Source organism: Pyrus communis, chromosome 5, assembly GCF_041283825.1.
Source record: "Pyrus communis isolate YQ-2024b chromosome 5, ASM4128382v1, whole genome shotgun sequence".
Lineage (NCBI taxonomy): Eukaryota > Viridiplantae > Streptophyta > Magnoliopsida > Rosales > Rosaceae > Pyrus > Pyrus communis.
In genome coordinates this window covers 16049826-16076280 of record NC_142569.1, presented here as the reverse complement: position 1 = coordinate 16076280, position 26455 = coordinate 16049826, and the positions used below count along the sequence as shown (strand labels likewise).

The 26455-nt window shown below is 35.5% G+C and overlaps 3 long non-coding RNA genes and 2 pseudogenes across 10 annotated transcripts in view; 1 reads left to right on the top strand and 4 right to left on the bottom strand.

The window, feature by feature from the left end:
* Positions 1 to 26455, top strand: part of LOC137725476 (uncharacterized) — a 66716-nt gene that overhangs the window by 25694 nt on the left and 14567 nt on the right. The window contains exon 12 of the long non-coding RNA XR_015962829.1: positions 15481 to 15574. This is a non-coding gene — a long non-coding RNA (uncharacterized LOC137725476). The remainder of the gene's footprint in view (positions 1 to 15480; positions 15575 to 26455) is intronic.
* Positions 473 to 25920, bottom strand: LOC137724872 (disease resistance protein RUN1-like; annotated as a pseudogene). Its single transcript, XR_015962827.1, has 5 exons — positions 25421 to 25920; positions 24202 to 25302; positions 1898 to 2281; positions 1284 to 1742; positions 473 to 1241 (listed from the first exon to the last, which is right to left on the bottom strand). The product of XR_015962827.1 is annotated as a disease resistance protein RUN1-like (transcript).
* Positions 2408 to 4445, bottom strand: LOC137724466 (disease resistance protein RUN1 pseudogene; annotated as a pseudogene). Its single transcript, XR_015962828.1, has 3 exons — positions 4428 to 4445; positions 3604 to 4115; positions 2408 to 3482 (listed from the first exon to the last, which is right to left on the bottom strand). The product of XR_015962828.1 is annotated as a disease resistance protein RUN1 pseudogene (transcript).
* LOC148696871 (uncharacterized) lies at positions 7892 to 12047 on the bottom strand. Of its 5 annotated transcripts, none has more exons than XR_015962816.1 (3): positions 11945 to 12047; positions 9096 to 11732; positions 7892 to 8575 (listed from the first exon to the last, which is right to left on the bottom strand). It is a non-coding gene; the product is annotated as an uncharacterized LOC148696871 (long non-coding RNA). The 5 variants fall into 5 exon arrangements; XR_015962814.1 differs by having other exon boundaries at positions 7892 to 8258; positions 8299 to 8575; positions 9096 to 12045; XR_015962815.1 differs by having other exon boundaries at positions 9096 to 11510; positions 11600 to 12045.
* Positions 12643 to 14092, bottom strand: LOC148696870 (uncharacterized). 2 transcript variants are annotated; one of them, XR_015962818.1, is made up of 5 exons: positions 13915 to 14092; positions 13668 to 13834; positions 13135 to 13402; positions 12908 to 12971; positions 12643 to 12720 (listed from the first exon to the last, which is right to left on the bottom strand). It is a non-coding gene; the product is annotated as an uncharacterized LOC148696870 (long non-coding RNA). The 2 variants fall into 2 exon arrangements; XR_015962819.1 differs by lacking the exon at positions 13135 to 13402.

Below are 26455 nucleotides of genomic sequence, written 5' to 3'. Positions count from 1 at the left end.
TTTTTTAAATCACGGCATACTACGCGGACTTACATATTTTAAATATATTTATATGCGTAAATTGACAAAAGAAAAATCAAATATTTAAAGTAAATGAACAATTTGAAAATACCTCTCAATTGAATAAAGAGTAAACACCGCCAATCTTTTGATATGTTTTCTGTATGTATATATTATCAAAATATTTTAAGCACTCACAGCAATGCACGGAGTACTTTTGCTAGTTATTATTATGAAACGAATTATTGTAAGAGAAGATAAGATATGACCACATGATTTTTGGAGTTTTTTTTATATTAATTTGCGAATTAAATGATAAATTAAGTAAATGAAATATTAAAAATTAATAAAAGAATGATCAAAAGCCTAAAAGCTATAACAATTAGTACTATAATCTAGTATTTCTAGCTAAACCCATCATATCGATTGGTTAAAAAAAATGCCAAAAGCTAGTGATGTTTGATATACAAAATTCAAAATTGAACCACCTATATCAAAACGCCTCTTATAAAGTACTTGGAGAGCCAAAGCATTACAACAACAGAGACTAATACAAGGAATCCCTCGGCCACAAGGCTTACAAACAGCTTAAAAGATGAGAATACAAACGATAAGGAGCTCAAATTCTTACTTTTTCATTTCTAACTTCTTTTTTTTTTTTGGCTACTCCAACCTGTAGTTCATCCCGACTTGATGGTCTCGACATCTGGAGCATACAGCAGGCTGATCCCACACTTTTTCACCTCTAATCGCAAAGGTTGCCAGAAACCCGCAGTGGGGGTGACTCCCACAGCGTTGAACTCAAAACAGGCCTCAGTGACAAGTTTTTAAAAAGAAGTGGAGCGATTTAAATGTTCTCCCTCTCCAAGTGCAAAGGCATTATACCACACAAATATGGTACTGAAAGCCACAATAACCAGTCCCCCATCTTCATTCAAAGGATGATGGGAAGGATAAATGGTTTTATGGCTTTCACCACTATTAGTTTTAAAATTGCACAAGCATCCAAGCATCAGATCTTTATATAAGACAAAGCCACCGAGAACAACAGATAGAGCAAAACCCAAAAAATCTGTACAATACCAATTTCGAGGAAGCTTGATAGTTATCGAAGATCCTTCATTTTGATGGCAGAACCAATTTGGAATTTCATTTCCTGCACATACAGTGCTAACTAAAGTCCGAGGAGAGTCGGTGCTACTTAAAGTCCGACAGCAGGTAGGGATAGATGAAGTCATTTCCTGTAACATCGATGCATGGAAATCCAGTAAATTATACAACACGTGAAAAATGGCAATTTCTTCTTCTTTATGTTGCTTAGTTTCCAATAGCCCAGTTGCCACTCGCATAATTCTTAACTGTGTGTCAGCCATTATATTGGTCCTTGCATTTTCATCCAAGTTTAGGCATTCAAAAAAGTTAAAACGCCCTCGAAACAATTCATATTTATCCCAAGCTTGTGTGAGTGAATTTCTTGAACTTGAAACTGTCTTCAGTGAAGTGCAGCCACTTGCTTCAAGACAACATAGCACTGAGAGCTCTGGTAAGAATTCTAGACTTGAGCACCCTCCCAGATTCAGCCACCTAAGCTTGTCAAGATCTTTAAAATAAGAAGGAATTCGAACCAATCTTTTACAGGCATAAAGCACTATATGCTCAATTTTTTTACTGCGAGAGAGATCTGGAACTTCAGTCAGATGCTTGCAAAAACTTAGGTCAATCACTTTTAAGTTCCCAAGATTCTGTAACAAATTAAAGAAAAATGGAAAGAAGAACATTATTGACTTCGGCCGAATAGGTTTCCAGAGGCACCGCAGTTTATACAAAGAACAAAAGTTAGCATATATATACTTCAATAAAAAAAACATAGAAAAAAGAATAGGAAGTATATATATACCTGGTTTTTACTCCAAAGTTTTGCCCCAACAAATCTGCCGGGCATTCGAAGCTCAACAAGATTTTGTGGATAAAAATTTGATGGAAGAGATTTCAACGGGTATCTCTGCCAGTAAAGATACCTGAGAGAATTGGGAAGAGACTGAAGACCTTGAGAAAGGTCCAGAATGTTGGTATCCCTGCCAGTAAAGATACTTGAGAAAGGTCCATGATGTTGTTGCATCAATTTTCTATACTTATAGAAACCCTCGTACGTGAGCCTTAGACGAGAATCATGAATTATCAACAATCTTAAATTAGACATCTTCTTGAAGGGTGATCCACATAATTCTAACCGTGTAATGTTAGACGTGTCAAAGGATATGCATTGAACTGTTGAAGTTCCCTGGAAATCAAGAGAAAATAGTATAATGAGAATAAACGTACAACTCAGATTACTAAAAACTACTTTTGTTGACGTATGCTTATACAAAATGAGTTTCCATGGTCCCGTCATAGAAAGTTCATGAGTCTCCAGCACTTGATAGACGTCATCAGCAGCCCACAACCTATTACATTTTCCTGGCTCGTCCTTGCATTGTTCGCGAACAATTGTCCGGCCCATTTCTTGCAGCAAATCATGCATCTCTAAGAAATTGGTCTTTGAAATTGATATGAGAGACTTGTCAATGAGAATTTGGATTCCCTTCACAAAGAAACCCCGAATATCTAATATTCTTTTTGCATAATAAACATCTGCCCCTTTCAGAAAGCATTCCTTCTCATTTTCTTCTAATCCATCGTAACTAAGTCTCAACACATTCTGAACTTTTTCGCTAGGAAATTTTTTCAACCTGTTCAATTCTTCATCCCAGTCTTCTTCTGTATCGCAGCGACGGAATAAGGCACCCAAAGTTTTAAGAGCCAATGGAATGCCTTGAATATAATCTATCACCTTTCTTGAAAACTCTGTATAAACTGTCGTAGGAGACTTATTTTTCAGAGCATGCAAATGAAAGAGCTGAAGAGCGCCATCATGTTTCAATCCCTTGACCTCGTAAATTTTGTCATCATCAACCTTTTCATTGAGCAAGCTCCGATCTCGAGCTGTTATAATGATTCTACTTCCGGCACCAAACTTAAGATCATCTCCAACTAGAAGTTCTAATTGCCTTGAATCATTCACGTCGTCAAGAACAATGAGTACCTTTGTACAACGGAGCCTCCCTTTAATAAGCTCTGATCCTATAGATGGAGTCTTAATATTTGTATTTTTATCATCTAAAATCTCACGGAGAAGTTCATTTCGTAAGTTATATATTCCTTTTTTTCCTTCGGAATTTTCTCTAACATTTTTAAGAAAACAGCAAGCTTCAAACTTGGAAGAGAGTCGGTGATATACAACATCAGCAAGGGTGGTCTTGCCAATACCACCCATGCCCCAAATACCTACAATGCAAACATCCGATGAATCAAGGCATAGTAACGATTCAATTTGCTCAACTTTGGTTTCAATTTCAACTAGGCCCTTTAAATTACTTGAGCTTTTGCAATCCAATTTGTTCAATATAACTTGGACAAGTTTCTCAATGGAATCAGCCTCTGTCCTGGAAAATATAAGTAACCACGAAGGAAAAAAACTAGTTACTAAGTCCTGCATTAATGAATCTTGTTTGAAACAAAGGTCACAAGTAAAAAAAATTCTGCAAGAGTTGCAAAGTTAGTTACCCGGCTTTGTTTGAATAATCATAACCAGATAGGTTGGCAGCTTTCTGCAAACCATCCCTCCACTAAAGCACCTTGTCCATACCTTCTTCAAGCTTGAAACGTTCTTCAAGCTTGGCAAATGCATCTGCATAACTCCCCTGTTGTTTTCGTACATCCTGTGGACTGATGTCGTAAAAAACGGGTATAACAAACTGTCCATCCCTTTCCTTGCATCCTAGTATATGCACGAGTTCATCCAGACACCATGTGGAAGAAGCGTAGTTTTTTGAGAAAATGATCACCGAAAGCTTTGATTTCTCAATAGCTTCTAGAAGGGCAGGTCTGATTTCATCCCCTCTCTCAAGTTTGTCATCTATGTAGGTGTGAAGTTTCTTTCGAAGTAAAGCAGCATGAAGGTGGCTGGTGAAAGTGTTGCGGGTGTCCTCACCTCTGAAACTAAGAAACACATCATACTTTCTTCGAGGTGACGAGATAGCAGCAGCAGAGGAAGAGGAAGAAGCCATACTAATAACCTGCAAACCCCACAATTTATATTTCATAACCTGCAATCCATCCATATATATTTTTCATAACCTACAAATCCATCCGGATCTATTTCATAACATATACACTGAATTCGAATCTCCTTCCCCAATATAATCACTTCTATCAACAAAAAAATGAAAAAAACAATTTTTCTATCTTGGTGGGTTTCATAAACATTCTGAGGGACCAAAAAGTCATCACAAATTAACAGTCGTTATACAATATTATAAGAAATGTAAGAGAAGACTATAATTATATGGTAATTAGTTCTCCAAATGTAATTAAGTCAGTGAGAGTACCTCTGAATCAGGAAAGAAGTTGACTTACCCAGGTGTGGGATAAGTCGAATCATACAGAAGTATTGCTGTTGGCAAAAGAATTTTTTTTTGATTTTTCGGGAAATCCTTCCGTGGAAAGGAACATAATTTTATTGCGGCAATTATTTACAAATCAAAGGGCCCATTTGAAAGGAACAAAATTTTATTGCGGCATTAATTTACAAACCAAAGGCCCATATACACATAAACAAAACAAACGTATATGCAAAAGACATTTTTTGAATCATGGCATACTATGCAAACTTACACATTTTAAATGTATTTATATGCGTAAATTGACAAAAGAAAAGTCAAATATTTAAAGTAAATGAATAATCTTAGATCATGCTAGAAGAAACCCCTCATAAATCAATTAAAACAGCTGAATCCACATAATAAAATCGGTCTCTATTGAATTTATATTAAGAATAGAGAAAATAATATTTAATAAACAACTGATTGAATCATATTATAGCTAGCCCATTTTGAGGCTAAGCCCATTCCCGCCCCCTTAGTGTAGATAATATTGTTTGTTCAAGAAAAAAAAAAAACCAAATAAACAACTGATTGAATCATATTATAGGTAGCCCATTGTGAGGTTAAGCTCACCCCCTTCCCTTAGTGTAGATAATATCGTTTGTTCAAAAAAAAAAAAAACCAATAATTTGACAACTAATTTAATCACATTATTATCCGCGTGCCAAAGACTTTTTTTTATAACCAGTATTACAGCTTCTCAAGATAAAAATTGCATTATTCCAATTTGGAACCTGCCACTCTTATTCCTGAAAGACTTAAAAAGTAAACTGTATGACTTTTCCTCTATTTTAGGTCATGTGTCAATGAGTACCCCACCATTTAGACAACCCTTTTTCTAATTATTACATTTTTTTTTTTTTTGTTAATTTAAAATGAATGTCTCATTCCATAACTTCAAGACCGTTCTTCAAATTAACGTAACACATCAATCAGGTTCCTCATATATATAAATAGTTGATTTTTCAAACTTGTTGAAATTTGATTAGTTCAACTTTATCATCTTTTGAAATTTCTACGGAAGAATAATCCTTCGGATGCCAAACAAATCTTTTGGTATAGCCAAATGATACGACAATCTTCATTCCTAACTTATATTGTATGTGTGTTGACTGTTGGGTATCCCAAATCCATGAAGTTCCTTGATTCACCAACCATTGGGCTTCCAAATAAGTATAAACTTGTTCTACATTTTCCTATCTTCATTTTGATATATTATGAGTCGAATTTGGTTAATAAACAATTGAGTTACGAAGTTTTGAAAATTGCCCAAAGAATTTTTAACGGAATGACCAAAATGATGAATGGTAGACAATCTCAATAATCATTTCTACTGATTTTTTATCTCAGGAACTAAAGTGATGTTTATGCAAATCACATGGACCATTTATTTAGTATAGAGCATGAAAGCATATAAAATTGGAAGGCAAAATAAGCAAACAAGAAGAAATGGGATGGAAGTCGCGGTCAGATTGTGCCAAATAATTGTGCAAAACAAGAAGAAAAAGGAAGTGACGGGCCCATTTGAATTGAAAAAGTTAGCAAAACACGGCAAAGTTAGAATTTATGATTAAAATAAATAAATAAAGATAGTTCTTATGTAGTCCTCAAATGTGAGGAAAATTTTAGGATCCGTTTGATATTCTATTTGAAATTTTTTATCATTTCTCAAAATATTTCTTAAGAACAGTTCTTGAAAATAATTTTCTTTAAGACTAAAAAACTTGATTGGTTTGCGATTTAAAATTTTTAAATCTTAGGACTTAAACTAGACAAAGAGATCTAAAAAGAGGGGGTCGCAGGAGAGGAAGAAAGAGGAGAGAGGAGGAAAGAAGGTAAGAGATGATTGAAGAAAAGAGAAATAAGAGAGAGGATCAGACGAGATAGAGAGGAAGAGGAGTGAGAGAAAAAATCGAGAGAATAAAGAGAGCGGATTGAAGGAAAGACGGAAAAGTTAAAAAAAAAAAAAAAAAAAAAAAAAAAAAAAGTAGAGAGAGAACATACTCATTATCAGGAATATGTGGAAAGAATCGAGAATTTATATTAATTTATTTAGTTTAGTTTTAAATTAAACTAGTTATGAAGTTAGGAATTTAGGAATTTATTTATTTAAAATATGTAGACCCTTTGATGTCACAATTTATATTTTTGAATAGAGTCCGATCTCACGAATGCATAGACGCAAACCATTCGTGAAACGAAGTTATAACGAAAGAGTTATTAACGTTTAAAATCAGGGCTATTTTGGTAATTTTATTTCCATTTAGAAGGCTCCAGAAATCTGGAGCCATGAGTTGTGCCACGTGTGTGGCTATGATTGAAGAGAAAAATAAATGATGGATGGTTGTGATTAAAAGAAAAGAATAGAAAGGAGGAAAAGGAGGAAGGAATTGAGGGAGGGTGACCAATGGGGAGAGAGAACCAGGAGGAGAAAGGAGAGAAGAGAAACGGAGGATCGGGACCCAGGTCTTGGTGACCCGACCCGATCAGCTCCCATACATATTTCTGACGGGTTTTCACCTCTTTTTCTGGTGAATTACATCAAACAACCACTTGGAAACCCCTCCACGACCTTCCCTCTTCCTATTACATCCCAAAAATATAGGGATTTGGACTTTAAATCGGGAGAAACCGCACGGTGGGGTGCGGCTAGTGTGTGTTCGAATCAACTAAATCTGAAGCAAAATACGTCCATCTCCACCACCATTAGATTCCCCTTGAGGTGGAATGAAGCCTAAACAATGGTAGGGGCGGCAGAGCACCGGAGGTGAAGTTTTGAGGCCACCCATTTATAGGTTTTCCGGCGAGTTCGAGGAAAATTGGAGTCTTTCCAGGCCAAATTGGACTTGGACGCAGGTATAAAGTTTGCTCTACTCTTTGAGATCTTCATTTCTGTAATTTTTGAGAATTTTTAGAAATAGTTGAATTTTCCAGCAAGCCGGCTAACTGTCATCCGCGGCGGTGGGTGCGGCGGTGCACGGCCAGGGAGCCGACATTGTGTTTTTATGTGAATTTCGTTATTCTAATTATGCTTTTGAGACCTAACTGTTGTGGTTTGAATATTAATACAATTGTGGTATATGTTGGATTAAATGAATATATTCGGATTTGGTTTGAATTTTTGAAATGTGAACTACGAATGGCTTGATCCCTATTTAGGATACGTAGGCAGTCTAACGAGACGTTAGATGCAACCATACAATAAGTGGGATTAAATAAATGAGACAAAGTTTTGATTGAGAAATTGAACTAAGTAAGGAGTTTGGAATCTTATTATAAAAGTAAATCTTATGTTTTGTATATATAAATTCTAGTTATAAATTGTGTGAACGTTTAATAAATTTAAGCAGGAAATTATGTAATTATGGAAATTGGACAATTGAGTTTGATCGTGTTGGGAAATAGAGTGAACGAGAAAATATGCCCGCGCGTTGTTGCGGAACTTGAATGTATTAGTTGCAACAGGCATGAATGGTTTCCACACAAAGCAACTAAAAAGACGTAGCACCTAGGAATCAATGAACAATTGAGACATCTTACTCGTATGTGAGAGTCTCAATCCCTATTGAACAAAAGTCCTATTTCTTCTTCAAATTGAATCGACATCATTGATCAAGCAATTAAACATTCCTACTGGCAAATAATCGACCCAAGAGTTGAGCAGATATATAGGCATTGGACAAAGGGGATGTAATTAAACTATATAATTTAACACAACTCTTCGAATTAAACTATATATCTAATTTACCAGAAAACTTTGTAAAAGTGACAGTTTACCTGATATGAGCACTTAATTTTCCTATGTAAAACAGTTTACCCATTTTTGATAAGTAAAATATAGCTTAAGCTTAATTTATTAACAGCTTAATGCAGTTCAAAAGTACTTCCTGTTGTGGCGAGAAGTAGAAGCTACAACCAACCCGCCTTTACTTTTTTACTTTTTCCAGATGCATATGTACAGTTTACATGCACCCTCATACTATGTGTCTTGAGCTGTTATCTATCCTCCACTTGCAGCATTTTCGCTCTTCTTCCTCGACAGCAAACGATTTCATTTGTTACCGGTTAATGGAGATGTCTTCTGCACAACTGGACTACAAAGAGGGAGAAAAACAGTATTAGGAAAACACATTATATTCAAAATCATCACCAAAGATATTTTCAAACAGATCACAATCCATTACACAAAGTGCATCCAACTCCAAGGCAAGAATACAGATAAATCACCACCAGCAACCAAAACAGTTTTTTTTTTGTTTTTTTATTTTTTATTTTTTTTATTTTTTTTATTTTTTATTCTTTTATTTTTTTATTTTTTAATGAAATTATAAACCTCTCACCCAAGCAGTAACCAGATCTTTTGAACTGCGCATTTGTAAAACACATGAGTACGGATATATTAAATAGAGCAACAACACTAAATTTCTAACATCACCTGCATTCACAACATTAAGCATGTAGGGAAACTATTTCATTTCATTTTAATTTTAGGTGACACAACTGATGCAAGAAAGGGTCAAGCAAGTAGCATGGCATCAAGAATAAAGGAAGATATTTAGGATGGAACTATTAAAAGTTTCTGTAAACCATTAAATTTACACTTAGTGAGTATACCAGAAGATCTGCGTGCAACGAAAGTATGGCAACCAGGGGTCTGTGGTTGGCTGGAGAACTCTGGAGACACGAAAATCTCAGGGGTCTGTGAGTATACCAGAAAATCTCAGAAATGCATATCAGTCCAAGGTCTCAAGTTCTCAGAGTGGGGAATTACTGATTAGAACAGTTTGTCATCAAAAAAATATATTGGAGAATCAAATTGAAAAATCCAACATAACCCAAGTTTACACTAACAGATAAACAGATGCTACAGTAAAGAAAAAGAGAGCCAAGAACGGAATTTTACTTTATCTATCCTGATAACTATCTGAGAACGAAACAAAGACCAACTGGAATGCAAAAAATAATGAAGTAAAATAAGCAAATGGAAGTGTTATATATAATGAAGTGAAATTATCCACTATGGTTTATTTGACATATGGATAATTTCATCTAAGAAAGAGAAATAAGCATATGGAAGTGTTATATATATATATATATATATATATATATATATATATATATATATAGTTTTTGTTCCAATTTGTTGTGTATTGGGAAAGACAATAATGTAATTATCATTACTTATTGGTTTTGAATTTAGGTGTTCAAAGGACTTAATATTTGTTTTGGTTTGTGTAGAGAACGGAGATCTAATGGCATGTTGTTGGTTGAATGCTATATGAGAATACAGAAAGGCCAAACCTTTGGGGTTATTTTAAGTTAAAAAAATGTTGATGCATCAAATACATTTAATGCACACTCCCAAATGCAGTCTTCATGTTCCCACCGAAACACTATACATCTAAATCCTATACTCAATTCATAAAGGTTAGCCCCATTAATTAAGGGAATATAATTGCAATATGCATAATTAGTTGATATCAACCATGTATATCTCACACAACTAAGAATGCAGGGCCAAAACCAGAGTATACTCACATAGGTGTTATTTCCTATTTACATTTTGCTAAGTCTCATGTTTTAACAATCATCCAGCATCCCACTCATGGCACAATTGTTTGTGGGATGACACAACCCATGACACAACTGGAGACTAATTCTACAGAACCCATAACACAAAACAATCCAAAATTAACAGACTGCAGTAACAACATTCCAACAAAAGTAAGAAGACCAAAAAAATGATCTATTAAAGTAATTTAGTTCCATCATGCATAAACAACATTCCAACAAAAGTAAGAAGACCAGAAAAATGATCTATTAAAGTAATTTAGTTCCATCATGCATGAATCAAGGCAGTCACATAAGGCTAGTATGTATGGTAATCCAACACATTAACATAAAGCATCCAAATACAGACTCAGAATTACAAAACACATGAAAATTCAAATTCCAACGTGTTATCCAAACACCAATTTCAAATCCACCAAAACCAAAACCCAAAATCAAAAGAAGGTGATCAAATGTTTGATTTTGCTAAATTTTACAAAATAAAATAAATAAAAATCTGTACAAATCAGCAGGCATACCTTGTAGCAGTGCAGGGAACAGTAGCGTAAGTTGCATCGAGGGCAGCATTAAGCACATATACTAACTACCAACATCACAACCTTATTTTTTTGGGCCGATTCAAAACATTATACTTATAAAGATTGGCACAACCCCATTACACAAAAGATTGACACTTTTTTTCAGGTTCTGCTTAGTTTGAAAGCCCACGTCTATAGAGACTGGGATCACATATAAACACTGGAACACAAACCTGGCAGCAATGAATGCAAAATCATTCACAACATAGAACAGAAAACAGTAACTCACACAACATGATACAAAATCCTAACATACTAATTAATACAACATAATAATCCACCATCCCATTTGTCAACATAATTCACCTCTCTGACTATCTTCCCCCTCTTTCTCACCAAACAAAAATACCCATCTTCCTCTTTTGAAAGCTGCAATTATATAATTGAAAACAATATATAATAAAAATAGAAAAGAGTGAACTCAAGATTAATAAAGGCAAACCAAAATTTAAATGTTCATAGACGAATCAGCAATGAAAATGCGGAGAATCAAATAACAAAGTTTTTTTAATTTCTTCTTGTAGCAATAGACGATCACCAAGCATTACACTTTAACTTTCAGTCAAGCTTAAATGGATATCCTATCTTTCCTTGTAACTCATCTTTCTTTTCATGGATATTAGTTTTTGTTTCTACAATTAAACAAAATGGTAGCATGAAAAACTCATTTAGCCAAGTTAACAACCATTAACAAATAGCTTCTAGAAAAGATCAAAGTGAATAAGATCATTTCAACCTTTAGCTCAAGAACAATTCATAAAAATCTACCCAAATATGATAATTCCTGCACCATTCTTTGTGATATTGGAACACAAAATTAAGTTGTTTGATTTCAGGCAACCCTACTTTACCTCTATACATGGAAATGATCCTGTTTATGCTGCATTACACGTTAGCAAAACCATATTAATTGAAAAGATGATCATCAAACCTAGCTAGCTAGTTGAATTATTTGTTAATTAAACGTACTCGTGGCTTGCAAATTGGCAGGCCATGCCAGAGGGAGAGAAGATGATCATGAGGGCAACTTCAGCATCGTAGAGGATAGAGAGGTCAAAAGCCTTCTTCAAAAGTCCATTTATGCGTTTGGAGAAGGTAACCTCTTAAGTCTCACAAAAAAATAAAAGACTTTTTCGTTAGCGAAATCTCTTTCTACCGGGAGTTCTAAAAGTTTTTTTTTGTGTAACAAATAAATAATCTGAATCGTTCTAGCAACCTATTTTTTCACCACATAAACAACAAATCACAAATTTAACACTTGCAATGGTATACGAAACCAACCGTAAATGAAAAAGAGAATGTTGAGAAAATAACCCAGATGAAGGCAGCTTTGGAGAGTTTAGAATCCAAGTATGGTATCAACAGCCAAGATATGTTCCCTGTAATATCCTTTTATAGATCCCAAAACAAATACAATTTGCACAATCAAATTTCTTGTTATAGCCAAAACAGAACAATAGTCTGCAAGGTAGTGCATCTCAAACATTAAATGAATAATTCAGATAAAATGAAATCACAAAAGAACACAAAAATTTAAAGAAAAATTCTTTATAAATTAGCATCCTGACTGCTTTGGATCCAAAAACTTTTAGCACAGACAGTGCACTGCAATTTATCTAAAATAAAACCCTAAACCTATGAAGGCAGCGTCTGTAATTTTTCTTTACTGAGTTATGATAAATAATAAAATCTAGCAATGAAGTTCCACATGCATGTGTCTCTGTGTTACATTCTTCTTCTCGCTACTTCTTTTTTATTAGAATTATGTGTTGGTTGTTGCCCGAACAGAAATTTCAATTGGTTAGCTTTGAGGGCTGGAAATAATATTTTCCGAGCAAGAAAACAGAGGCAAATAAATAAAACTGTCGATCGAGTGCAAGTTGTATCCTAAGAAATTCTTAAGCCAATGTAATTGGCTTCAAAATTCTGGGTTCTCTTCAGATAAAATTTTGGTTATTGTTTCTCTCTTTCGTGCAAGCTTACACCACTAAAGGAAGCCAGAGATTTTTACCTTTTACCTTTTACCTTCGGTCTGAGATCCTCAAGTGTGCGCTTTGCAAGCGGTTTCAGAAAACAAAAAGCACCGTTTCCTGAAAATAAAAGGAAAATTATACCATAAACCCACACTGAGCATCTAAACACATAAACAAAATAGCCAAAATTTGAAAAAAAACAAAAATTTAAACAAAAGTTGTATCTGCAGACCAAAGGCCACCAAAAAATAAAAAATAAAAAATCTTAACAAAAGACTCCAAAGGAAAAACAAAAATTGTATACCCTCAGCACAAAAGGGCTACCAACGCTGCACACAACAGCTGCAAAATTTGATGACCAGCGCTTCCTGAAAGAAAAAACCGAATCAAATTAGACAACCAGACGCAAGATCGAAGCACACAGACATAACCCCCAAAATCACAAATAAAAAAAAAAAATTCCAAACACAAAATCCAGCTGCAAATCGAAAACCACAAATCCAGAAATTAAACAGGGACGCTGAAAAAGACCTAAAACTCTCAAATGTATTCTTATTCCACATATCCCGCATACACGAACCTAACTTGCCACTGTTCACCTCCCCCACTCCTCCCTCTCTCTTTATCTCACTGCAATCCCGACGATTTCTCTCACTGTCACCCTCTCCTGGCATGGATTAATAATTACCTCAACAGCTAACGGAGCCAAAGCCAAACTCCAGAGCTTCGAAGGGCAGGACCAAAGAAACAGGAATAGTTCTTGTTCTTTCCCCACTGCTGCTGCTGCCACTTTCTCTCTCTAAAAACCAATTGGAAATTGTTTAGAGAGAGAGACAGAGAGGCGAGAGTGATGACTTCAATGATTCAAATTATATTTAAATTGTCTTCTTTAGCTCTAAAACAACAAACCCAGAAGCCTAAGGTTGCATGAATGCAAAACTCAAAAATCCAAATTCCAGAGAATAATTAAAGAAAAACAGAAATATACAAAAATAAAAAACCCAAAAGAAATCAAAACATATAATCAATAAATAGTTAATTAATTAATCAAATAAATACAATACCTGAATGCCTCGTTTGAACGACCCGATGCAAGAACTCAATAACCCGTCACAGCAAGACCGGACATTTTAGAACTGACTGTGTGTCCTGAGTAGAACAGAGTGAATGGTGGTGGTTCTGTGGTGATGTTTCGCCGGAAGCAACAGCAGCACCGCCTGAAGTATCCCTACTGGTCGAAGCAGCAACAGAAGAAAAAGATGAGGTGGAAGACGATGGATGTTCATAATCAAAGAGTTCGAAAGGATTTACCTTTGGATTCTTCGGCTTTCAGATGGAGTTTGCTGGTGTGTGGGCCTGCAACTTCGTTTGCAGGCGTGATGTTTCCATGGAATTTCTCTCGGGCTTACATGGAGAGCAAAGCGAGAGAGAAAGCTCTCCAGATTTTGTGAACTCAAGGACTGAGTTTGGTTTTTGACAAAAATGGAGGCCATGGAGTTTGGTTTTTGACAAAAATGGAGGCTATGGTTTCTTAGAGAGATCAGTGAGCTCACATTTTTTAATTCTCGGAGAGAGAAAACTCTCGAGCTTTTGCAGAAGGGGAATTGTGTTTTGTCGAGGTTTTTAGTTGTAGTGGAGCTAACGAAGGGGGATGAGAGAGAGAGGTCCAGCGGCTAGGGTTTGAGTATGGAAGAGATGAAAATTGGAAAGAGCACCTGTTTTGGCTGAAGAACGGCTCACACACGGGGATCAAGAGTCGAGAGATTCAGTGGCAGTGTTGTAAATAGACGGAAATGTCTTACAAAACACTGTTCATATGAATAGTGCAATTTCCCCTCCTACTTTATACTAAAGTAATATGAAGGTATTGGTGTTAAAGTAAAAATATAAACGTACGATTTGCTAAGTAAGTTTGGTGGATACTTATGTGAGTAGTTAGGAAATTTTTTAATTAAAGAATAAAGTGTACTGATAATAAATCAAACAAGAATATTGAATTGGGCCTATCATTGGAATTATTTCCGAAAATAAATATTTCGGGGCCGAGGCATTATAGGAGGAGGGAGAGAAAAAAATAAGTGAGTTTAAGTTTAAAAACTTACTTTTTATATTTTTAGAGAATAGACTATATTTTTTGAGTTAGTCTTGAATTCAGTTTTTGAAAATAGTCTTACCAAACAAGTTTTTAAGGTCTAAAACTTGAAAATTGTTTTTGAGTTTAAAAAGTTGGATTCAAGTAGAGTACCAAACATGCCTTTAAAGATTCTATTTAGTCTTTCTCCTATAGGAATTGGAGCTCCGCCCCATTAGAAGACACAAAGTCCTCAAATTTAAGTACATACAGTCGTAGAGAGTGGTAGGGATTCCATTGGAAATGCTCTTAAATCTTGATGTTTGCACAAATAACTTGTTTTCACACTTCTTAAGAATTACTCTAGCCATACTAGTAGATTGGTGCGAGCATGACCAAAGAGTGATACAACTATTGACATGATTAGTGTCATGATAATATTGATTCATTTTAATCAAAATCACCTTTTCAGCATGGATTAGAGTCGAAGATTTCAACCAGGTTTGAAATCATAAGAAGACTCGAAAAGTTCAGCCACGTTTGAATTAAAGCACCAAATGAATTCTTCCTCCAGGTGATGATTAAATGTTCCCAACTTTTTTAGTTGCATAAAGACTTGGGTAGATAGGAATTTGTTTTTACTCATGTGTTTCACTAATTCTTTGGTAATAGATAAATCTTTGTGAACAGTCTTTTGCTTCTATCAGTACCCATGGTAAGTTCTTATCAATTTACTTTTTAACGGTCAGTCATTTGCGACCAAATATTATTTTTCAACTTATGCTTGGTTTACTCTTCTTTTGCAGCCTATTTTTTCACACATTTAGTCTTCAGTAGATGGGCTAAGGAATTTCCACGTGGCATTGTATCAAATTATCATTGATCGAAGGGTATGGCATTGTAAGATCATCTTCTGTTCACTTTGATCAAATTATTTGTCAACCGTTTTAGTTTTTTATAATTATGATATCATTTCTTATTTGGCCTCAAGATTAGTGGACTTAAACTTTGTTTATTATCTTTGCAGTAAGAAGAAGACCTTAATAATGTAACAAGAGATAACAATATTAACTTGACAGTAAATGGTCCATTCTTTTTATTTCTTTTTTTGGCTGCAATGTCCATACTTAGTGTAATTTGTACCTTATGTTTTACCTTTGGTTTTAAAATAAAATTCATTAATTTGGTTGTCGTTTGTTCCATAATAAATGTGTGAAGATGATCATGTTGTACATTACATAGTTTGAGAATTAGACTAAGTATTTTGATCAATCAGAGTAAATATATTTTAGCTTTTCTTCCGTCTTAACTGTCAAGATATAAATTTACAGGTCGTTTACATGAAATTCACAAATTATAATGTCAATTGCAAGTTAGCATATGATCCCGTGATGCATAGAGGAACTAAGAATTAATGGACAATTTTATGTATTGGTGCTTAAATTTCCAAGAAGATACGAGCTCCATTTTCTTTTAAATGTTAATTTTGTAATGTGGGTTTGTGTTTGCTCAGTTTTTGTGTTGAGAAGGAATAAATTGGTGAAATGTAGAGTGGTCTTTTTGCAGAAAGGTATGACCTTTGAATTGGAGCTATGGTGTTCGTTCCTATTGCTAGATTGGCAGGTAGAAACTCAACTTTTTGTTATATGTAAATGTTAGTTTCATGCTGCAAATATGATAGCACAATGGCGTGTAAAATTGAAAACCCAGTAACATAGGGTGTAGGAAATTCAAACGAATTTGTAAAGAATTTATTTTGTTGTTTTCTGTTGTGTTCCACTATAAAATGAAACTCCTTTATATCCATAGTTCATCACCCAGTTTTTTACATATATTGTCTAACTCTCTAACGAACTCCACAACAGCTTTTGGCTTAGAAATGTTTACAGTTGTCTTCATCCGAAACGAGTCAATTAACTGTATACCATCACCTTCAATCATTGAGAACTTCAACATGTGCTTCAAATCTAGATCAAAGCTAGATTGCGTAAATTCAATTTGCAAAGAAAGCAATCAATGCTTTTTCTTTCTTTTTTTATTTTTTATTTTTACAATAATACTAGAACAAGAATAACAGGTTTAATCCTGTGAATGTCATTAAAATTTTATCTTCGATATAAACAGGTTTTTGCCAATTGTTATTTTTGAAGGTTATGACAATTTATGCCATCATCCGGTGTTATTGTAGCATCCCGATATTTCTGATTCGGAAGCTAAATCCAATGATAGGCCAAAATAAAGTCATGGTTAATCTCTACGCTATTAACCATAACAAATTTCTTTCGTTAAAAGAAATCCAGCAAAATATTAAATTTGGGGTTATTTTTATGGCTGCATCTAACCGTCTCGTTAGACTACCTATGTACCCTGCGAAGGGATCAAGTCATTCGTAGTTCGTCATTATGCATTCTAGAAAAACATCTCTCCACAAAATCTGCAGAAAAACAGCACTATTGGACCAAGTTTAGGCTCCCCTTGGAGCATTCAAAACTAAACCAAATCGTATAATATTACATGGGTTTTAAAGCTTGTGTTCTGTACTTTAAAGGCATATAAAGTTCTATTTCTATTATATGGGTTTTAAAGCTTGTGTTCTGTACTATCTAGGAATCATATTTAACTTCTATTTCTATGTGTTAGCTTACCCATACCATGCTTAATTCTAACACTTGTAGCCAAAGACTACAAACAATTCAATAAAATTAAAGTATGTACCATTTCTTGTTCTTGTCCTGCCCTCCAAAGTCGTTCATCAATCTACCACATAGTTACTAAGCTCCTAAATCAATGTTACCACCACAACTCCTCAACAAGAACACCAGAAATTCAAGTTAAACACATAAATCTCAAACTTATTGGAAAAGGAAACTTGAATTTCGGAAGATCCACTTACATATCCTGAAAGCGCATGAAGAAAGGAGTATTTTTCTCTCTTGGGTCGAGACCTATCTCCAGCGAGGTTAGCTGGAATCGGTGTCGAAGCTTCTAGGCTTCAACATATGGGCATGCTTGGTTCCAACCTATGGGTTTGGTATCAAATTGAAGAGGGCTTTGCTACGAATACATAGGCTTCGACCGTGCGTGATTTCGTTACCATACGAGAAAGTTATGATTCCATGAAATTTTTGGAGTGAAGGATAATTAAAGGGAAGAAGAACACAGCAGCCCCCCTCCTCACTGCTGGTTTCTCAAGTAGGGAGGGAGAAAAAGGAAGTCATTGGCTTCCAGAAAGTTCCACTTGAATTTACTAAAATGTTCTTTTATTTAGAAAATTCGTAACTTATTCGTTCTAACTCCAAATCACATTTCATTTGCGCTCACGCGTCCGTATCAAAATGTACTATTCGAATATATAAAGAAATCTGGAAAGTCATGAAAGGATCAAATACATCTGCGAGGAAATCCGTTTAATACAATAGGGCAATTTTGTCATTTTCCACTTAACAAAAAATTATACGACATAATTAATAATAAAATCCTGAAGCAGAATTTCACATTTTCCCCATTCAAATTTCATAACCATAAATCTATTTATTCTCAATTACTCCACATATACATATATTTTAAATTTTTAGGGTATTACAGTTACTATTGGAGAAGATTGCTGATCAAAATAGATACCTTGCAATTTTCTTTGAAGTATCTTATTAAATTTATTTAAAAACTGCAAAAATTATTGAATTTCTTTAGCAATTATAAAAATCTTTCTTCTTCTTTAACATTCTTATTTATTTGTACTAATAACTTCTATTTTTTCAAATCATAACAGAGAAGCATGTACATCATCACAAATAAAACAAAAAAAATTGTGAAGCGACAATCAATAAAATTTTCAGGTACTAATTATTATGTGTATAAATACAATTGTAAATGATACACCTAATTTGAATGCACATGTTTTATATGTTTTTTAAGCCCGCAGCAATGCGCGGGCACTATTACTAGTATATACTAAAGCTGAATGGTAAAGCACTATTCCAACGTACAATGAAATGGCAAAATTACCCTTTTTACTGTGCATTTTTCTTCTTCTTTTCCTCACTTGTACAGTGAATTGACCAGTTTTCCCATCTTTGATACGTGTTGCCCAGTGAATACGTGGTTCATTGACACGCCTCGATCCCGATATTCCCCGAATACCTAGATAGGCACGTGCTGGTTGACACCCGAGGGTGACGAAAGCCATTAATTGATACAAAAGCTAAAAATGAGAAATAAATAAGGGTTATGAATTGAAATACAATGAATTAACAATTTAGGAACGTGTTCAGAGCATACAGCTAATTAGAACACTAAAAGAAATAATATAAAATTGAATGAATAAAGAAGTGGGTCCTACACCGAGACGGCTCGAAGATGCCGATGTTGAAGTGCCTTGACGCTGGGATTGTATGCCTCGATTCTAAGACCTGAATGGGGGCGCAAAATAAAGGTGAGTGGACCAAGTTTATATACATACATAATGCGAAAACAGTTGTGAACATACTAACCCCCAAGTTTTAATAATGAAAACTACTAGCATAATAAGTGATAGGTTTACTGAAAACCCTAGCATGCCAAAAACATCTCAAAAGACATATCGCGAAAAAACATCGTGAAAATCAAAATATCAATCATCTCACAGATCGTCTCGTAAGCGCGGTGTGCTGCTAGTAAGATCATTGAATAAGTATAACTCCCAGCCCTATGCCAGCACCGTGGTCTCTACGCTCGTAGTCAGAGATTACCGACTCCCGGCCTAATGCCTGCTCCATGTCCCTTAGCCCGTAGCTAGGGATTATTTCTCCCGGCCTAACTGCCAACACCAGATCCTCGCCCCAGGCAGCATAGTGTCCTCTAGGTACGCACAAATAGTTACGCCTCTCATAAATAACCACTTCATAGTATAAAGTCATCCATCGTCTATACTATAAAGAGGGGTTTCTAAACATGTTCTAACATCCTATCGTCATCCATTAGATAGTCTACCAGTTCATGGTTTTTATAGAAAATACAATATATTAAAATATAGTTCCATATAGGCCAACAATTAATTCCTTACAAAATAACGAGACGATAATCAACATTTCAATAAACATGCTTAACATAAACTCAATCCATAAACTCGTAAGGCATGCTTTTCATTTATGCAATTAAACCATGAAATCATGTAATTTTAGAAAGGGTTCACTCACAGTACTCAGTTGCCGAAGAGCCATGTAATTAGCGAAGACAGAAACGCCACAATTAATTGCACCTAAGCATATAAAGGGTACATTTAGTCAAACTCTACTCAAACGACTTATTTTGGAAAAACGAACATCGGAAATGGGTTCAGGACGTCGAAATTATCCTAAGAGGGTCTAAGACGAAAACCCGAAAAAGTCAATGTTAACCGTTGATTGGTTAAAGTCAAAGTCAACGCTGACCGTTGACTGAGTCAACGGGTCAAATAGTCAAACCGGGTCAAAGGGTCTTGGGCTTAGGGTTTGGATCTGGATTAGGGCTTAGGTCCTAAAGCTCAAGGGTTTAGGGTTTTGCTACACAGGCCGAAGGCCCTAGTTTTCCCAAGGCCTGAAAGCCTGTTTTGAAAGGGTTTAGGGGGATCGGGCTCAAGCCCTAAACAGAAAATGGCCCAAAGGGCCCTATTTGGTTTCAAACAATTTAACTAAAATTAAAATAAAAAGGAAAGGGGTTTGGGTTGGGCTCGGCAGGAAAGGCCCAAAGGCCTTGGGTTTGGTGGGTCACCGGATTCCAAGGAAGAAGAAGGCTGGATTTCGGCCGGAGAATTCCCAAACTCTGATGGAGCTCAAAACTCAACCAAAACACGTCATTAAATATACCAAATTGAAGGCCCGAAGGTAAGGAATCAAAATATACCCTTGGTTCCCGTCATCGTGGCTGGAATTGGCCAGAAAACGGCCTGGAAGCTACGGGTGTCCGCCGGAAATGAGGTAAGATTCAAATGGATATAACTTCTTCAATATGCAACGAAATTGGGTTAAACAAAAAGGAAATTTGTAGTACTCGACGAGACGAAGAGATTGATACCTGCACGCCGGCCAATTCACCATGATTTGGCCAGAAATTGCCTCGAAAGGGGCGGTGCTCGTCGGAAAACTGAGAAAGTATCCCTGAACTGGTTCTTCTCGGTTTTGACGTCCAAAGCAAGTACAAAGGAGTTAGTTTTCAACCAGTGACGAGGGAAAGACGATCAAAAGGGTTTAGAACTTACCATCGTGACTGGAATTCGAGAAAAGACTTTGAAGCTCATCCTCCATACCGGAGCTTGGTAAGTATTTCGCCTTCGTCGGGTTTCAATGATGCAGGAAGGGAGCTCAAGGATGGTGGTGTTGTTTGTTGGTGAGAAAAGCCCTCTGAGGGGACTGAGATGGAGAGAGCCAATAGGGAGAGAGAGTTAAGGGACGGTGAGACAGAGAGTGACAGAGAAACGACGAGAGTGAGAGACATGGAGATCGGGAAAAGAGAGAGAATGGGAGTTGGGTGTTTGCCACGTGGCAGTGTGGAGGAGAAGAGAAATCGAGATAAAGGGTCCAGATTAGATTAGGATAAGGGACCAAAAAGTAACTTTCAAAAACCTTTTTGGGGAAAAAAAATATGAAATTTGCAAAATAATTGGGGGTGGGGTGTAACATTCACTTTCCTCATTCCTCCTCCGCCTCTTTCCTTGATACGTGCTTCCTCCTTCGCCTCTGTCCTAAAATTGAAATTATGAATCCTTATAAACAATCCTCAGGGAAGACATCTTCCTGATATGCTTCGCCACAGGCTATTGTATTGAAGCTGGAAGATGGGACGGGTCTTCTTTTCCCCTCACAATCTGAAAATGCCTAATAAAGAGTGAACACTGCCAATCTCTTGATAACTATGAACTTACATAAATTTAGCTTCCAAGCATCTCTTATCTTTTGAACATTGAGCAATTAAACACTCTCAATCTTTTGATAACTATGAACACTGCCAATTTCTATAAATCTATCTTCAATAATTTATGTTTTTTGTATGTATACATTATCAAAATATTTAAAGCCCTCGCAGCAACGTGTGGGGCACTTTTGCCAGTGATTATTATGAAACGAATTATTATAGGAGACTACATGATTTTTGGAGTTTTTTTTTTTATATTAATTTGTGAATTAAATGATAAATTAAGTAAATGAAATATTAAAAATTAATAAAAGAATGTTTGATCAAAAGCCTAAAAACTATAACAATTAATATTATGGTCTACTGGTATTTTTCTACTAAACCCATGATATTGATGGTTAGAAAAAAAAAAAAAAAAAAGCCACAAGCTATAGATGTTTGATATAAAAAATTCAAAATGGAACCACCTATATCAAAACGCCTCTTATAAATTACTTGGAAAGCCAAAGCATTACAACAACAAAGACTAATACGAGGAATCCCTCGGCCACAAGGCTTACAAACAGCTTAAAAGATGAGAATACAAACAATAAGAAGAGCTCAAATTCTTAATTTTTCATTTCTAACTTTTTTTTTTTTGGGCTACTCCAACCTGTAGTTCCTCCCGACTTGATGGTCTTGACATCTTGAGCATACAGCAGGCTTATCCCACACTTTTTCACCTCTAATCTGAAAAGGGCGGTGACTTTCGCGGTGAACTCAAAACAGGCCTCGGTGACAAGTTTGTAAAAAAAAGTGGAGCGATTTAAATTTGCTTCCTCTCCAAGTGCAAGCGTACTATACCACACAAATATGTGACCGAATTCCGAATAAGCAACCATTCCCCCATTTTCATTAAAAGGATAATGGGAAGGATAAATGGTTTTATGGCCTTCACCACTATTAGTTTTAAAATTGCAATTTTAAAACTAATAGAGAACAATATAGTATAGTTATTATAGTTATTATTGAACAATAATAACTATATTCATGAACAAATTTTAAAACTAATGACTATAATAATAATAATAACTATAATAACCCACTATATAATAACTATAATAATCCACTAGTTATTATAGTTATTATTAGTATATTCATGAATAATAATGACCAATAGTGGGTTATTATAGTTATTATTAGTATATTCATGAATATACTAGTGGATGTTTTTATAATAACTATATAGTTATTATAGTATAGTTATTATGGTTTTATGGCTTTCACCACTATTAGTTTTAAAAGCCACTATTAGTATAGTTCTCCATGATAATGGGAAGGATAGATGGTTTTATAAGCAAACATCTGATCTTTATAATAACTATATTCATGGAGAACAATAGATAGAGCAAAACCCAAAAATTCTGTACAATACCAAGTTCGAGGAAGCTTGATAGTTATCGAAGATCCTTCATTTTGATGGCAGAACCAATTTGGAATTTCATTTCCTTCACATACAGTGCTAACTAAAGTCCGAGCAGAGGTAGGGATAGATGAAGTCATTTCCTGTAACATCGATGCATGGAAATCAAATAAATTATTCAACACGTGAAAAAATGGCATAAGGGAGATATGAAAGTGTGTGCTAGCGCGTGCGTGGGTGAGAGAGAGAGGGAGAGAGAGAGAGACCATGACAATTTCTTCTTCTTTATGTTGCTTAATTTCCAATAGCCCAGTTGCCACTCGCATAATTCTTAACTGTGTGTCAGCCATTATATTAGTCCTTGCATTTTCATCCAAGTTTCGGCAATCAACAAAGTTAAAACGCCCTCGAAACCATTCAGATTTATCCCAAGCTTGTGTGAGTGAATTTCTTGAACTTGAAACTGTCTTCAGTGAAGTGCAGCCACTTGCTTCAAGACAACATAGCACTGGGAGCTCTGGTAAGAATTCTAGACTTGTGCACTCTCCCAGATTCAGCCACCTAAGCTTGTCAAGATCTTTAAAATAAGAAGGAATTCCAACCAATCTATCACAGCCATAAAGCACTATATGCGCAATTTTTTTACTGTGAGAGAGATCTGGAACTTCAGTCAGATGCGGGAAAGAACTTAGTTCAATCACTTTTAAGTTCCCAAGATTCTGTAACAAATTTAAGAAAAATGGAAATAAGAACATTATTGACTTCGGCCGAATAGGTTTCCAGAGGCACCGTAGTTTATACAAAGAACAAAAGTTAGCATATATATACTTCAATAAAAAAAAAACATAGAAAAAAGAAGAGGAAGTATATATATATACCTGGTTTTTACTCCAAAGTTTTGCCCCAACAAAGCAGTAGGACATTCGAAGCTCAACAAGATTTTGGGAGAAAAATTTGATGGAAAAGATTTCAACGGGTATTCCTGCCGGTAAAGATACAAGAAATTTCGCCAATTTCTTGTACACGAGTCTTAGATGAGGATCATAATCATCAACAATCTTAAATTAGACATATTCTTGAAGGGTGATCAAAGGATATGCATTGAACTGTTGAAGTTCCCTGGAAATCAAGAGAAAATAGTATAATGAGAATAAATGTACAACAAAGATAACTAAAAACTACTTTCTTTGACAAATGCTTATACAAAATGAGTTTCCATGGTCCCGTCATAGAAAGTTCATGATTTTTGGGTTCTTACTGTATCATTCTCCAATACTTGATAGACATCATCAGCAGCCCACAACCTATTACGTTTTCCTAGCTCGTCCCTGCATTGTTCGCGAACAATTGTCCGACCCATTTCTTGCACCAAATCATGCATCTCTAAGCAATTCGTCTCTGAAATTGATATGAGAGACTTGTCAATGAGAATTTGGATTCCCGTCACGAAGAAACCCCGAATATCTAATATTCTTTTTGCAATATAAACATCTGCCCCTTTCAGAAAGCATGCAATGTCAAGAAAGCATTCCTTCTCATTTTCTTCTAATCCATCATAACTAAGTCTCAACACATTCTGAATTTTTTCGCTAGGAAATTTTTTCAATCTGTTCAATTCTTCACTCCAGTCTTCTTCTGTATAGTAGCGACAGAATAAGGACCCAAAGTTTTAAGAGCCAATGGAATGCCTTGAATATAATCTATCACCTTTCTTGAAAACTCTGTATAAACTGTCGTAGGAGACTTATTTTTCAGAGCATGCAAATGAAAGAGCTGAAGAGCGCCATCATGTTTCAATCCCTTGACCTCGTAAATTTTGTCATCATCAACCTTTTCATTGAGTAAGCTCCGATCTCGAGTTGTTATAATGATTCTACTTCCGACACCAAACTTAAGATCATCTCCAACTAGAAGTTCTAATTGCCTTGAATCATTCACGTCGTCAAGAACAATGAGTACCTTTGTACGACGGAGCCTCTCTTTAAGAAGCTCTGATCCTATAGATGGAGTGTTAATATTTATATTTTCATCAGCAAAAATCTCACGGAGAAGTTTATTTCGTAAGTTATATATTCCGTCTTTTCCTTCAGAATTTTCTCTAACATTTTTAAGAAAACAACAAGCTTCAAACTTGGAAGAGAATCGGTGATATACAACATCAGCAAGGGTGGTCTTGCCAATACAACCCATGCCCCAAATACCTACATTGCAAACAACCGGTGATTCAAGGCATAGTAACGATTCAATTTGCTCAACTTTGGTTTCAATTTCAACTAGGCCCTTTAAATCACTTGAGCTTTTGCAATTCAATTTGTTCAATATATCTTGCACAGCTTTTTCAACCAAAACGGCCTCTGTCCTGGAAAATATAAGTAACCACGAAGGAAAAAAAAAGGTACTAAGTCCTGCATTAATGAATCTTGTTTGAAACAAAGGTCACAAGTAAAAAATTCTGCAAGAGTTGCAAAGTTAGTTACCCGGCTTTGTTTGAATAATCATAACCAGATAGGTTGGCAGCTTTCTCCAAAGCATTCCTCCACTTAAGCACCTTGTCCATACAGTCCTTGAAACGTTCTTCAAGCTTGGCAAATGTAACTGCATAACTCCCCTGCTGTTTTCGTACATCCTGTGGACTGATGTCGTAAAAAATGGGTATAACAAACTGTCCATCCCTTTCCTTGCATCCTAGTATTTGCACGAGTTCATCCAGACACCATCTGGAAGAAGCATAGTTTTTTGAGAAAATGATCACCGAAAGCTTTGATTTCCCAATAGCTTCTAGAAGGGCAGGTCCGATTTCATCCCCTCTCTCAAGTTCGTAATCTATGTAGGTGTGAAGTTTCTTTCGAAGTAAAGCAGCATGAAGGTGGCTGGTGAAGGTGTTGCGGGTGTCCTCACGTCTGAAACTAGGAAACACATCATACTTTCTTCGAGGTGACGAGATAGTAGCAGCAGAGGAAGAGGAAGAAGCCAGACTAATAACCTGCAAACCCCACTATTTATATTTCATAACCTGCAATCGGGATCTATTTCATAATATATACACACATGTATATTCATAAGGGGTCCGTTAACTATGACAACATATGAAATTATTTATTTAATTAAGCCAAAATCCCCTATATACAACTGACATACATCTCAGTTAGTTTAGAAGCTGAAGGGATCTGATTTCAAGAAGAAGGATTTGATTGATATCGAAGTGTTCAAAGCAAACTAGAAGGGATCTGATTTCAAGAAGAAGGATTTGATTGATCTTTACAGCCAGTGCAAGGGGAATATGAATAGGTATTAACTTTATTTATCACTGCATTTATCTTTTTGGTCTTTTGGATTCCTGTTTCTGTTTGATACTTGCAGACTGTTCTATTCAATTATAGGTTCTGATCCTAAACTCAATTCACACCGTTTCAAGGAAATTCTTATGAGGCAATAGCTACAGGTGCACATATGTTTATTAAGCTTCAGTTTCATAGTGAAATTTCTGGGATTTTGGTTCATGTTTTTATTTT